A 12,864-nucleotide genomic window follows, 5' to 3' on the forward strand; every position below is an offset into this window, starting at 1 on the left:
AATTTATATTAAAAAGTAAACTAGATATAAATTTCCATATTATTCTAATAAAACTGGGTAGAAAGGGAATAATTAAGTAAGATAAAGAAAATATTATGTGCCTAAATTATAGTCAGTAGAATTGGTTTTACAATAGAGAATTTTTTTAGAGAAAAAATATGTATTTTCTTCAGATATAAAGACTAGCATGCTGTATACACTTTTCATTATTTTTTTTTCTTAACACTATATTCTGAATATCTTTCTGTATGACTCTGTAAAGAGACATAAAATGATAAGATAAAAAGACATTAAATGATAAAATGGTAGAACTGATAACTGCACTGTCATCTAATTCATTAAATAAAGAGGTAATCAAGAGTTCAATAAAACATGACATGAATTATAAAATGGGGTAATAACTAGAGTTATATTAGGATATTTTTAATTAATAGAACATATATAATTCTTTACAGTTGAGTTTAAATATCTCCATTAAATATATGCTATTTTAGGAAATCATAATCAAACTGACTCAAGGAAAAATAGAAGTCTAAACAGTAAAATAAAGCCTAAAGAATTTGCTTCAAGCATAAATTGAAAAAACTCTTTCAAGATGACATTGCAACAACCTTTAAAATTTTTCATTTAGATATGCATTGGTCTACTACTTGAGACCTTTCTTATATACTTACAGAAGCATTCAAATATATTTTTCAAATATATATCATTGCAACATCTGAAATTTAAAAAATACTCTAAACATCTATGAATACTTGTCTTAAAAAAACCATTACAAATATTAGAACATAAGTTCCTTGTGGGTGTGAATCTTTGGTTTTGTGTCATTTTTTGTGTGGCTTTATCAGTAGTACCTCTGTTTGCACATAGTTGGCCCACAATAAATATTAAATGCACAAATATGAGGAATACTATCCTAGTCATTAAGAATAATCAAATAGATGTCTCAGCATGTTTTAGGTGAAAGAGCATGTATTTATTTTTTCCCACAATTATTTTTCTTTTTAAAATTTTTAAAGTTTATTTATTCTTTGAGAGAGAGAGAAAGAGAGTATGAGTAGGGGAGGAGCAGAGGAAGGGAGATACAGAATCCGAAGCAGGTTCCAGGCCCTGAGCTGTCATCACGGAGCCCAAGATCATGACCTGAGCCGAAGTCAGACACTTAACCAACTGAGCCAGGTGCCACAATTATTATTTTAAAGGTCATTCTAATACATCAGAGGCAAAAGCTATAAGTAAAACATGAATTGGGCTCTGTGCTGGCAGTGCAGAGTCTGCTTGGGATTAGCTGTCTCCCTTTTTCTCTGTTCCTTCCTCTCACTCTCTCACTCTCTCTCAAAAAAAGGCATTAAAAAATTCATCCACTGTATCAATTTTAAGAGCTTCTTGTAGCCAAAAGTTGCCATAAGATCTTACAAGATAAAATAATAAATCAATGTACAGAATACTGTAGATAAAAGATTAATATATTAATATATTTTAGATATAATATATTAATATATCTTAAAAATCAATAAACAATCATCAGCCTATATGCAAATGGTTGAATGTTACCAATGAGTAATTTTAAAAGAAATATAAATAAGTGGAGCACATGGGTGGCTCAGTCCATTAAGCACCCAACTCTTGTTTTTGACTCAGGTCATGACTACCTCATGGTTCATTAGATCAAGCCCACACTGAGTTCTGTGCTGACAGCACAGAGCCTCCTTGGGATTCTCTCTCTCCTTTTCTCTACACACTTTCTCCATGTGCACAAACATACATGCTCTCCTTCTGTCTCTCAAAATAAATAAATATTAAAAAGATTCATAAATAGGAAACAAAACAAATAAATAAAACATAAATAGGAAACAAGCTTGTATAAAAACCTTCCTATTTATTAACAATCAAATAAATGCTACTCAATAAATTGACATTATAGATTTGTAAGTTAAGGGATCAGAGAAAATGGGTGAATTCTGGCTGTATTGCATCCTACTTACACATGTTCATTAAATTCTTTATTCCTTCTCTGTATCTTGTTGTAAAATAAAGCAATGCTACTTATCTCAGAGTGATGTTAATTAAAGATCAAATGTCAAAAGCAAGAATATACCAAAGTTCTACTTTTACCTCAATAAGTAGAGTAGGCCTTTAATTATCAAAATAATGTATCAACTAGTTGAATGATATTTCTTGGCATTGAAGAATTTAAACAAATTCAATGATCTTTAATTGGTTATTATCTTATTTAATCAGTATAACAACATTGGTAATGAAGCAAGACTTCCCTTGCATTATTTGCTAGTAGCATATGTAAGCATGTTATAGATTTCATTAGGTGATTTTGATAAAATTCTAAAGTTGGCTAAAGTTAAATCCTACACTTACTATTACAAATAAAGTGCTGTAATAAATAATGATTTTGTAATATATTTAAAATGCATCAAAGAAAATAAAGTTAAGAATATCAGAAAAAAATGGTTTTAGCCCAATCCTAAAAAAAGAACACTAAAAATTCTTACAAAATTTATATAATATTGCAAGACAACACAATAGAAAGTTAGATTATAATATTAAACATGTATAATTGTTGAGTATATTAACATTCTTACACCTAAAAAGTTAACCTTTATGAATTCTATTGAATTTTATTTCTTAAGTTTCATTTAGATTATGAATCTTCCAAGAAGTCTTGTATAGGTAATCTTTACGTATTTTGAGGGTGAATTAAAAGCAGGTTACCAACTCTGCCATGTTAAAATTTTATAGAAACTCTAATGTCATATGCAGCAATAACTAACTAATTGTCTACATCCAGACACAATAGAGAAAAGAGAAGAAAATCGCATAAAAGTAAGTACTCATATTTCATCCTAATGCAATGTTAAAAGAGTAGACTTCACAAAATGGCTCTAAGTTTGGCATTATAGTAGCTAGGAATTTATTTTTTATTATTTTTAATGTGTGGATTCCAAGAGATGGCATTGGTCATTCTGTAGTGGGTAAACCGTTTAATAGCCTTTCTGGGTGACGTCAGATTTAGGCTTTTGGGCTTATTGCTCAGCCCGCAGTGCACTTTTATTCACAAGCGTAAGCTGTCATGTCTGAAAAAACTGATGCTGTATATTCCCTTTTCGTGAATCTGGTAGTAGTAAAGTATGGTAAAATTATATGGACAATGTGCATGCATCGAGCATAAGAAAGAAAAAGTTGCAATGTGCTTTATGCCAAATCGACTCCTTTGAACATGGCCTTCACAACAGTACCAGGAAGGTATAAAATTGCTTACTTTTGAGTAATAGAATCTGTGTAGTTTTGATTCATTAATTGGATTTTACCTTCTTTATTGTAATAGACAGTGTGGCATCACAATCACATATGGTGGTAAAGAACGTACCTAAAAGCTTACTCAGAATTATTGCATGCTAAAGTGAATTTTTTCCTTTTTTTTTTTTTTTAACATTCTGTCCCTTTAGCTCATTTCTCCTGTTGCCAATCCATTGCCTCTGGCAACCACCAATCTATTATCTGTATCTAGAAGTTTGTTTTATTTTGTTGTTTCTGGTTTTTGTTTTGTTTTGTTTTAGATTCCACATACAAGTGAAATCATATGGTATTTGTTTTTCTGTGTCTTATTTTACTTTTCATAATGCTCTGAGTTCCGGTAATGTTGTACAAGCATCAAAAATTCACTGTTTTTTTTATGGTGGAATAATATTTCATCATGTATGTATATACAACTTCCTCATCCACTCATCCATCAATGCACATTTAGTATGTCTCCATACCTCAGTTATTATAAACAATTCTGCAATGAACATGCTGTGGTAGACATCTTTTTGAGTTACTGTTTACATTCTCTTCTGATAACTAACTAGACATGGAATAGCTAGATCATATGGTTATTTATTTTTAAATATTTGAGAACACTTCTTATTGTTTTCCATAGTGGATACTCCAATTTATGTTCCCACCAATGCATAATGCTACATCCAGCCAATGTTTGTTAATTCTTGTCTTTTGATAATAGCCATTCTCACAGGTGTGAAGTGGCGTCCCCTTGTGGTTTGATGTCATTTACCTGCTGATTAGTGATGGTAACCATCTTTTGATGCATGTGTTGGCTATCTGTATGCTTGCTTTGGAAAAATGTAAATTCAGAATGTTTGCCCATTTTTAATCAGATTTTTTTTGTCATTGAGTTGTAGGAATTTATATGTGTGTGTGTGTGTGTGTGTGTGTGTGTGTGTGTGTGTATGCACACACATATATTTGTTTTGGATATTACCTTCTTATCAGATATATGATTTGCACATGTTTTCTTCCATTCAGTAGTTTGCTTTTCATTTTGTTGAAGGTTTCCTTTGCTATGCAGAAGTTTGTTAATATGATGTAGTTCCAATTATCTGCTTTACTTGCTTTAGCTTTTGGTGTCAGATTTAAAAATCGTCACCAAGATATATGCCAAGGAGCTTACTGACTATGTTTTTATGGATGGAGATCTGACATTCAAATCTTTAATCCATGTTGAATTAATTTTTAGATGTACTGTAAGATCATGGTCTACTTTCATTCTTTTGCATGTGGCTGTCCAGTTTTTCCAAACCATTTAGTGAAAATACTGTATTTTCCCCCATTGTATTCTTGAATCCTTTGTTGTAAATTAGTTTATCATATATTGCGGGTTTATTTATGGAGTCTCTGTTCTATTGATCTATGTGTCTATTTTAATTCCAATACCATACTGCTTCAATTACTATAGCTTTGTAACATAGCTTGAGACCAGAGATCAGGATGCCTCCAGCTTTGTCTTTCTTTCTCAAGATTGCTTTAGACTTTTGTACTTACATACAAATTTTAGAAGAATTTATTCTATTTCTTTAAAAAAGTCATTGGAATTTTCTGAAGATTACATTGAATCTGTACATTGCTTTGAATAGTATGGACATTTTAACAATATTAATTCTTCCGATCCATGAGCACAGAATATCTTCCCATTTATAAGACTTCATTAAGAAAATTCTTTATAGTTTTTCATTACAGTAGCTAAGAATTGTGTGCATGTGTGTGTGCACACACATGCAAAAAGGTGCTTTTATTATAACATGGAGATAGGATTGTGAGGGGCAATTGAGTAGCTAAGAATTTAAACAAAATTTCTCTTTTATATAATTGTTTGCGGCCATCAGCAATTTTCAGTAGTTGAAAAAGAAGGTTTATTTCCAAGTCATGAATCTTAAGAACAATGTTCCGGGCACCTGGATGGCTCAGTCGGTTAAATGTCAGGCTTCAGCTCAGGTCATGATCTCACAGTTCGTGGGTTCGAGCCCCACACTGGGCTCTGTGCTGACAGCTCAGAGCCTGGAGCCTGCTTCAGATTCTGTGTCTCCCTCTCTCTCTGATCCTCCCTTGATTGCATTGTCTCTCTCTGTCTCTCTGTCTCTCAAAAATAAATAAAAAAACATTTAAAAAATTTAAAAAGAACAATATTCCTTCTAGAAAATGTTGCTAAAAATATTTTCCCAGAAATAAATTCTCTGTACAAAAAAGGCTAGTGATACTATTAAACATTTCAGTTAAGAGTAGACATCTTATAATTGTTATAATCACATTGTTAATGTGACCATAGGAACAAAGTAGCAGCTGAAAGTTTTAAGAAATTATTATTTCTGGAAATTAAATTTCATTTACTAAACTTTTTTTAAAATTTAATTTAATTTTTTATTTTATTTTATTTTTTTAAATATTTTATTGTCAAATTGTTTTCCATACAACACCCAGTGCTCTTCCCCTCAAGTGCCCTCCACCATCACCACCACCTCTCTTCCCCCCTCCCCCCTCCCCCCCAACCCTCAGTTCATTCTCAGCATTCAATAATCTCTCAAGTTCTGCATTAAACTCTTTAATAGTTAAAATAATAAAGTGCTAAAATTAGCTATGTTTCTTTCAATGAAATTTCAATATTACTCTGCTTTAATGATATTCAACTTTGACTTCAGTTGGGATTGACTATTGATTTTAGCATCTAGCCATTTGTTATTCTACTAAAACGTGTATTTTAGGCACCTCTTCTTAATGTTTATTTATTTTTGAGAAAGAGAGACAGAGTGTGAGTGGGGGAGGGACAGAGAGAGGGAAACACAGAATCTGAAACAGGCACCAGGCTCTCAGCTGCCAGCACAGAGCCCGACAAAGGGCGAGATCATGACCTAGGCTGAAGATGGACACTTAACCAACTGAGCCACCTAGTCACCCCTTTATACACCTCTTCTTAAGATTTGTAGAGTATTTAGCATAGTGCCTAGCACATAGTCAATAAATCTGGTCTATTTAATATTACTATTCTTGGAGGAAATTAAAGATTAATGTGATATATTGTATCACATATAATTAGAGAGATATTATTTTTTTAATGTTTTTTATTTATTTTTGAGAGACAGAGAGAGAGAGTGCGTGAGCAGGGGAGAGTCAGAGAGAGACACACACACAGAATCTGAAGCAGGCTCCAGGCTCTGAGCTAGCTGTCAGCACAGAGTCCGACTTGGGGCTGGAACCCATGAACCTTGAGATCATGACCTGAGCGGAAGCCAGACGCTTAACCAACTGAGACACCCAGGTGCCTCGAGAGATATTATTTTTAAAAAATCTTACAACAATTATTAGTGTTGAGGGGATTGTAGAAACAAAAAGTCCATCTTATACATTGATGATATAAATATAGATTGCCCTAATTTGGACAACATGTTATACCAATTTAATTCAAAGTCTTACAAATATCACTGTTCTTTGACTCAACAATTCCACTTCTAGGAATATATCTTCAAGGAAAGAAATCACACAAGTTAGCAAAGGTAAATGCACCTGAAAGTTACCTCACAAACTAGATGTCAAAACAGAGGTTAAATAAACATAGTATATCCATATAATCAGTACCAAGTTTCCATTAAAAATGAGAATTTACAATGTATATTTGTTGATGCGGAAATATTCTATAACATATTGTTAAGTAAAAATTAAGTTGTATCTCTATATGCATTACCCATATTGTAATTTTATTTTAGATATGCATATTCATAACTATTATAAAAATATTATGTATAGAAAGATAGCAAGAGGAAAGTAGACCCCGACACTCAAAACTAGCTTCATACCAGCAGCAACATGTCAGTGTTGTTAGATGCCACCCTGGCATTCCCTTGAAGGCCATGGTGTCACCCTGTTCAACCCAGACAATCTCACAGAGCATTAGTATCAGGCAAAATCATTTTTGAGTCCTTAATGAAGTGGGATCAAACGAACAAAAAATACTACTTCTGAGTCTTGTCTAAGCACAGACACAACCAGGGTCACTGTGCAAACCAAATGCTAACCAGTCTCCTTTCCTGGCCTAGTGACTGTAGTTTATTCACAATTGTTAGTTGCACCAGATCTTTCCTTCCTTCTGCTTGAAATTAACCAAGATACCTGGTAATAGAATTTGCCTCCTTCTTCACAGTATCCAATCCAGAACAAATCCCAGCTTACTTGATACCTCCTCCAAATCACTTTGCTCAAGTCCTATAAGAAGTCCTTTCTAACACTTTCTTATTGAGGCACGCATGCTTCCCCACGTCCACTCCCCCATAACACCTGTTCTCTCTTGTTGCAATGAGCAATGAATCCAAGTTTGTATAAGTACAGATATGCCTCTAGTGGGTTTTGCAGGAAGACACTGGCAATCTACATAATACATATTATATAACATTATATATATGTTTCCATTTATTTTTAAAGCAACTGTTTATAAAAATGATAGCATGAGTAAGTCATGTGAATAAAAGGAACAGCATGGGAAATGTAGACAATAGTAGATGAATAACACTGTGCGGCGACAGACGGTAGCTACGCTTTTGGGGAACACAGCGTAACATATAAACGTATTGAGTCACCATGTTGCACACCTGAAACTAATGTAATATTGTATGTCAGCTCTACTTCAAGAAATCAGTTACTAAAACTGTAAAAATTATGTGATGTGAATTTTTAATTCTTTTTTTAAATAAATAAGTAATGTTTAGATTCTAACATAAAAAATCTAATATTTAATCTCTGTTGGAAATTCTGTAGAAAAGATATTGCAACAATAATTAACACAGTACTGAGGACCTACAAGAGAAATTTCTTTTAAGCCTTGGTACTTTGAAAGCTGTGGTTTTTAAGGGCACTGTGAGTCATATTACTGATGGTATTGCCATGTATTTTATAATCCATTTCTAATAAAATATGTAGTTACCATACATTTTGTCTACTGATTTCCCCACTAGCTTTATCTTATTTAGAGTAATTCTTATTTTCTTGTGCTTCTACTTCTTAAATCACGTGAAGAATAATTTTACCTTAACTTTGTTTTACGAACAGACACATCAACTTGATTGGAAAATTGTTTACAAATAAAATAAATATTTTCCTTTGGTTGAGAGTTTAAAAATGATATTACTCATCGAAGTAGGTGTTTGGTCACACAAGTATTATCACATAGCCAATCACAGACCTTATAAAAATGAATGAATGGAAGTAAATGAACAAAATACATGAGTAAGAATAAACTGGTTATTTATAAAATAATCAGGACACATACAAATACATAAATTCATTTATTCACGACACATTTTCATGATAAATTGTATTTACTCGTTAGAGTTCAGTTACTTGAAGAAATTTTGGGGTGTTTCTTTTTTCTTAAAACTAATTTTCTTACTGTTTAAGATGAACAGAATGTAATTATCAATTGCTATACAATAAACTAATCAAATAATTATTTTAAGACTTAAAAATAATCTGATCCTTGCTCTGTATCCTTCATGGAATTTTTAAAAAAATTTTATAAGTTTATTTTGTTTTTGAGAGACAGAGCACCAGCATGGGAGGGGCAGTGAGAGAGGGAGACACAGAATCCAAAGTAGGCTCCAGGCTCTGAGCTGTCAGCACAGGGCCTGAGAAGGAGCTCGAACCCACGAACTGAGACATCAGGATTTGAGCTGAAGCTGGATGTTTAACTGACTGAGCTACCCAGGCACCCTCAGGGAAATTGTTTAAATTCAAACAAATTGTGTTACCTCTTTAGATAGAATCATATTGAGATATGACTGAGATTTGGGAGACAAATCAAAGGGTCCCTGTGCTTAAAAGTGTCTGTATCATGCCATTCTGTTTAATTGTTTTAAATAAAAAGAATTCAGTGTAGCAGACAAGTTCATAGGTTGTGCAGTCAGATTACTTCGGTATGAAATATTATACAACCTTGAGTAAGTTACTCTTGGTGCTTCAGTTTTCTGACATATTAATTGAAAGTAATAATAATATCTTTCATTTCACATGTTAAATGAGTAAATACCTCCATGGGCATCTGGGTGGCCTAGTCAGTTGAGCCTCTGACTCTTGATTTTGGCTCAGGTCACGATCCTCATGGTTCCTGGGATCAAGCGCATGTCAGTTCTCCCTCTCTCTCTCTCCCTTTGCCTCTCCCCCAGTGTGAGTGCATGCACTTGCTTGCTCTCTCCCTGTCTTTCTTTCTCAAAATAAATAAGTAAAACATTTAAAAAACGAATATATATATCTAAAGCACTAAGAACAGTGGCACAATGCGGCAACTATCTACCTCTAAGTGTCATGTTGGTTTAATTTTTACTTTTTACATGAAAACAAGAGAAAAAAAGGATTTTTTAAAGTGTACCTAATTTGGAATATGAATTTAATGAGGTTTTATTATTTAAATCAACAATCCCTTCAAAAAGTAATCAAAATTTAATACTAAGCAACTCAATCATGATAGAAAAAAAGTTAAATTATAATGTAATTAAGAAAAAGTATATCTTATTGATGGGGTGGAATACAACTGTTTACTCTCATGGAAAATAATTATTTTCCCCTTATTGCTTTTAGTGTGTATGTATTTATTAACAAACCGAAGATTTGTTTGGTTTTCATTAGGTAAATAAACCATTTTCACAATTTTACCTCGTTATAAGTTTATCATTCATAATTTTGCCTTTTTTGGATGATTTGTGATAAAAGTCATTTAAGCAGGGGAGGTTTTGCTATTGTTATTACTAATACAAAAGTTAAGTTACCTAAACATTCAGGACCATACACTAAGCAATAATTAACTTTAGTAAAAATAAGAGTAGAATTTTGATTCTTTGGCTGGTATTTCTCAAGGTGATTTATAACATGACTTTCTCATTAGTATCAAAATTAAATTGCCCACTTTCTGTTAAATTGAACATAATATTTAGAGTGGCTTTCAGGCCTATAGAGTAGGGTTAATAAGAATATTTTCTTACTACCTGATAAAAATTACTATGGATCTTTGTACCATCAGCTCTATAGGTGATTAGTAGAGCTTTCAAAAAATCAAACCCACCACTCATGATTTGAAATAATGTATTACTATACAAAATAGATATAAAAGACATCAAACCAGAATCAGGACAGTGCTTATAAAAGAAAAATAACCATTCTTTTAGAAAGTAGCTTAATATTTAACTTGTGATATTATTAAGATGACTTAGGTTTTTTCTATCTTGTAAAAAATTATAAAAGACTATACAACTCTTATTTTTAGTCTTTATTGAACACAATTTTTTCTTAAAAAAACTATTAATTCAGCTAGTTCTTTATAATATTTATGGCTTATGAGAATGTTTCTAGATCTTGATAGGTAATATAACAAACATATCAATCAAATGTGATTAGTCATATCCAATTGGGAGCTTTGCAAAGATACAAATATGGCTACATACCGAAATCATACAAAAATAACTATTGTTTGAAAGTAGACAAATTATACCTGTAACAGTATTTTAACAGTAACTATATTTTTCCTGGTGATCCATGGTTAAATTATATATTTCAGTTACAGAAATTTAATTTTCTGTGTCTAAGTGCATCTTTAAATTTGAAAAAATGTTTCAAATGCAATTCTGGACAGTAAGCATTGGATTTTTTAGGCCAGTATAAAAAATTAACAAGTAAAACTTTTGTAAGTTTCAAGACAGTTGAAAATATTATGGTTTTAATAATATAAACATATATTTTATGTATATGGGTGCTAAGATTATGATTAAGCTTCTAAAATGATGGTAGGCATATCTCTATATTATCTTTAGCTATGGCAATGGGCATAGAGTCAAGGGTAAAACACAGAATGTTGCTTTCTAGAATTTTAATTTTAATTTTATTCCAAGACTTAGAGAAAGAAATACATTATTTTATTTTAAAATAAAAATGAATATATTACCAGTAAAATTCAAAAAATTAGCATTAAATAAATGTTTTTTACAACTTTGTAGTATAACTGACCAGTTCTGGCCACATTTCTGGTTTCAGGGGACTATTTTTGCTCTTTTTTATTTGTTTTTGAGAGAGAGAGAGAGAGAGAGAGAGAGAGAGAGAGAGAGAGAGAGAGAATAAGCAGGGGAGAAGGGCAGAGGGAAAGAAAGAGAGAATTTTAAGCAGGATCGAGGCTCAGCATGAAGCCCAATGCAAAGCTCCATCTCACTACCCTGGGATCATGACCTGAGCCAAAATCAAGAATCAGATGTTGAACTGACAGTCACCCAAGTGTCCCTGTTGCTTACTATGAGACTATTTGGTGAAACCATTTAAGAAGTATTAGATTACTTACTTCTGTCTCAGTTCTTGACAAAATACATGTTTTTATCAGGCCATCAGCCACCATTTTTTTTCTGGATGATTTTATGAGCAAACTTTTATTAGTGTACTTTTTAAAATAAATACACATATGCTGTCATTAACCAGATTAAGAATCCAGTAATGATTAAAACCCACTCCTTGTCCCCATAATCAAGAAGTCAAATCTATAAAAATTATCAGCTACAATGCTACATGGATGAACTTGGAGGACGTTATGCTAAGTAAAGTAAGCTAGTCACACACACACAAATACTGCAGGATTCCACTTACATGAGATACATAAAGTCAAAATCATAAAGACAGAAAGTAGAATGGTGGCTGCCAAAGACTGGGGGAGGGGAAAATAAGAAGTTAGGTTTCATGGAGTAGAGAATTTCAGTTTTATAGGATGAAAAGAATGATGGAGATGGATGGTGGTGAAGGCTCCACTACAATGTGAATGTATTTAATACCACTAACCTGTGCACTTAAACCTGGTTCAGATGGTAAAAGTTGTGCTTTGTATTTAACCACACACACAAAGTTAAGTTACTATCTACCTTAAAAATGTATTCTTTTTCCATGTTTTAGCTATTATTGACATTGCTGCTATGAACATTGGGGTACATGTGCTCCTATGTATCAGCATTTCTGTATCTCTTGGGTAAATCCCTAGCAGGGCTATTGCTGGGTCATAGGGGGGTTCTATGGATAGATTTTTGAGGCACCTTCACACTGTTTTCCAGAGCTGCTGCACCATTTTACATTCCCACCAGCAGTGTAGGAGGGTGCCTGTCTCTCCACACCCTCACCAGCATCCATAGTCTCTTGATTTGTTCATTTTAGCCACTCTGACTGGCGTGAGGTGGTATCTCAGTGTGGTTTTGATTTGTGTTTCCCTGATGGTGAGTGATGTTGAGCATCATTTCATGTGCCTGTAGGCCATCTGGATGTCCTCTTTGGAGAAGTGTCTGTTCATGTCTTCTGCCCATTTCTTCACTGGGTTATTTGTTTTGTGGGTGTGAAGTTTGGTGAGTTCCTTGTATATTTTAGATACTAGCCCTTTATCTGATACGTCATTTGCAACTATCTTTTCCCATTCTGTCAGTTGCCTATTAGTTTTCTTGATTGTTTCCTTTGCCTTGCAGAAGCTTTTTATCTTGATGAAGTCCCAAGAGTTCAGTTTTGCTTTCATTTCCCTTGCCT

This window comes from Suricata suricatta, chromosome 7 (assembly GCF_006229205.1).
Source record: "Suricata suricatta isolate VVHF042 chromosome 7, meerkat_22Aug2017_6uvM2_HiC, whole genome shotgun sequence".
In the NCBI taxonomy this organism is placed as follows: Eukaryota; Metazoa; Chordata; class Mammalia; order Carnivora; family Herpestidae; genus Suricata; species Suricata suricatta.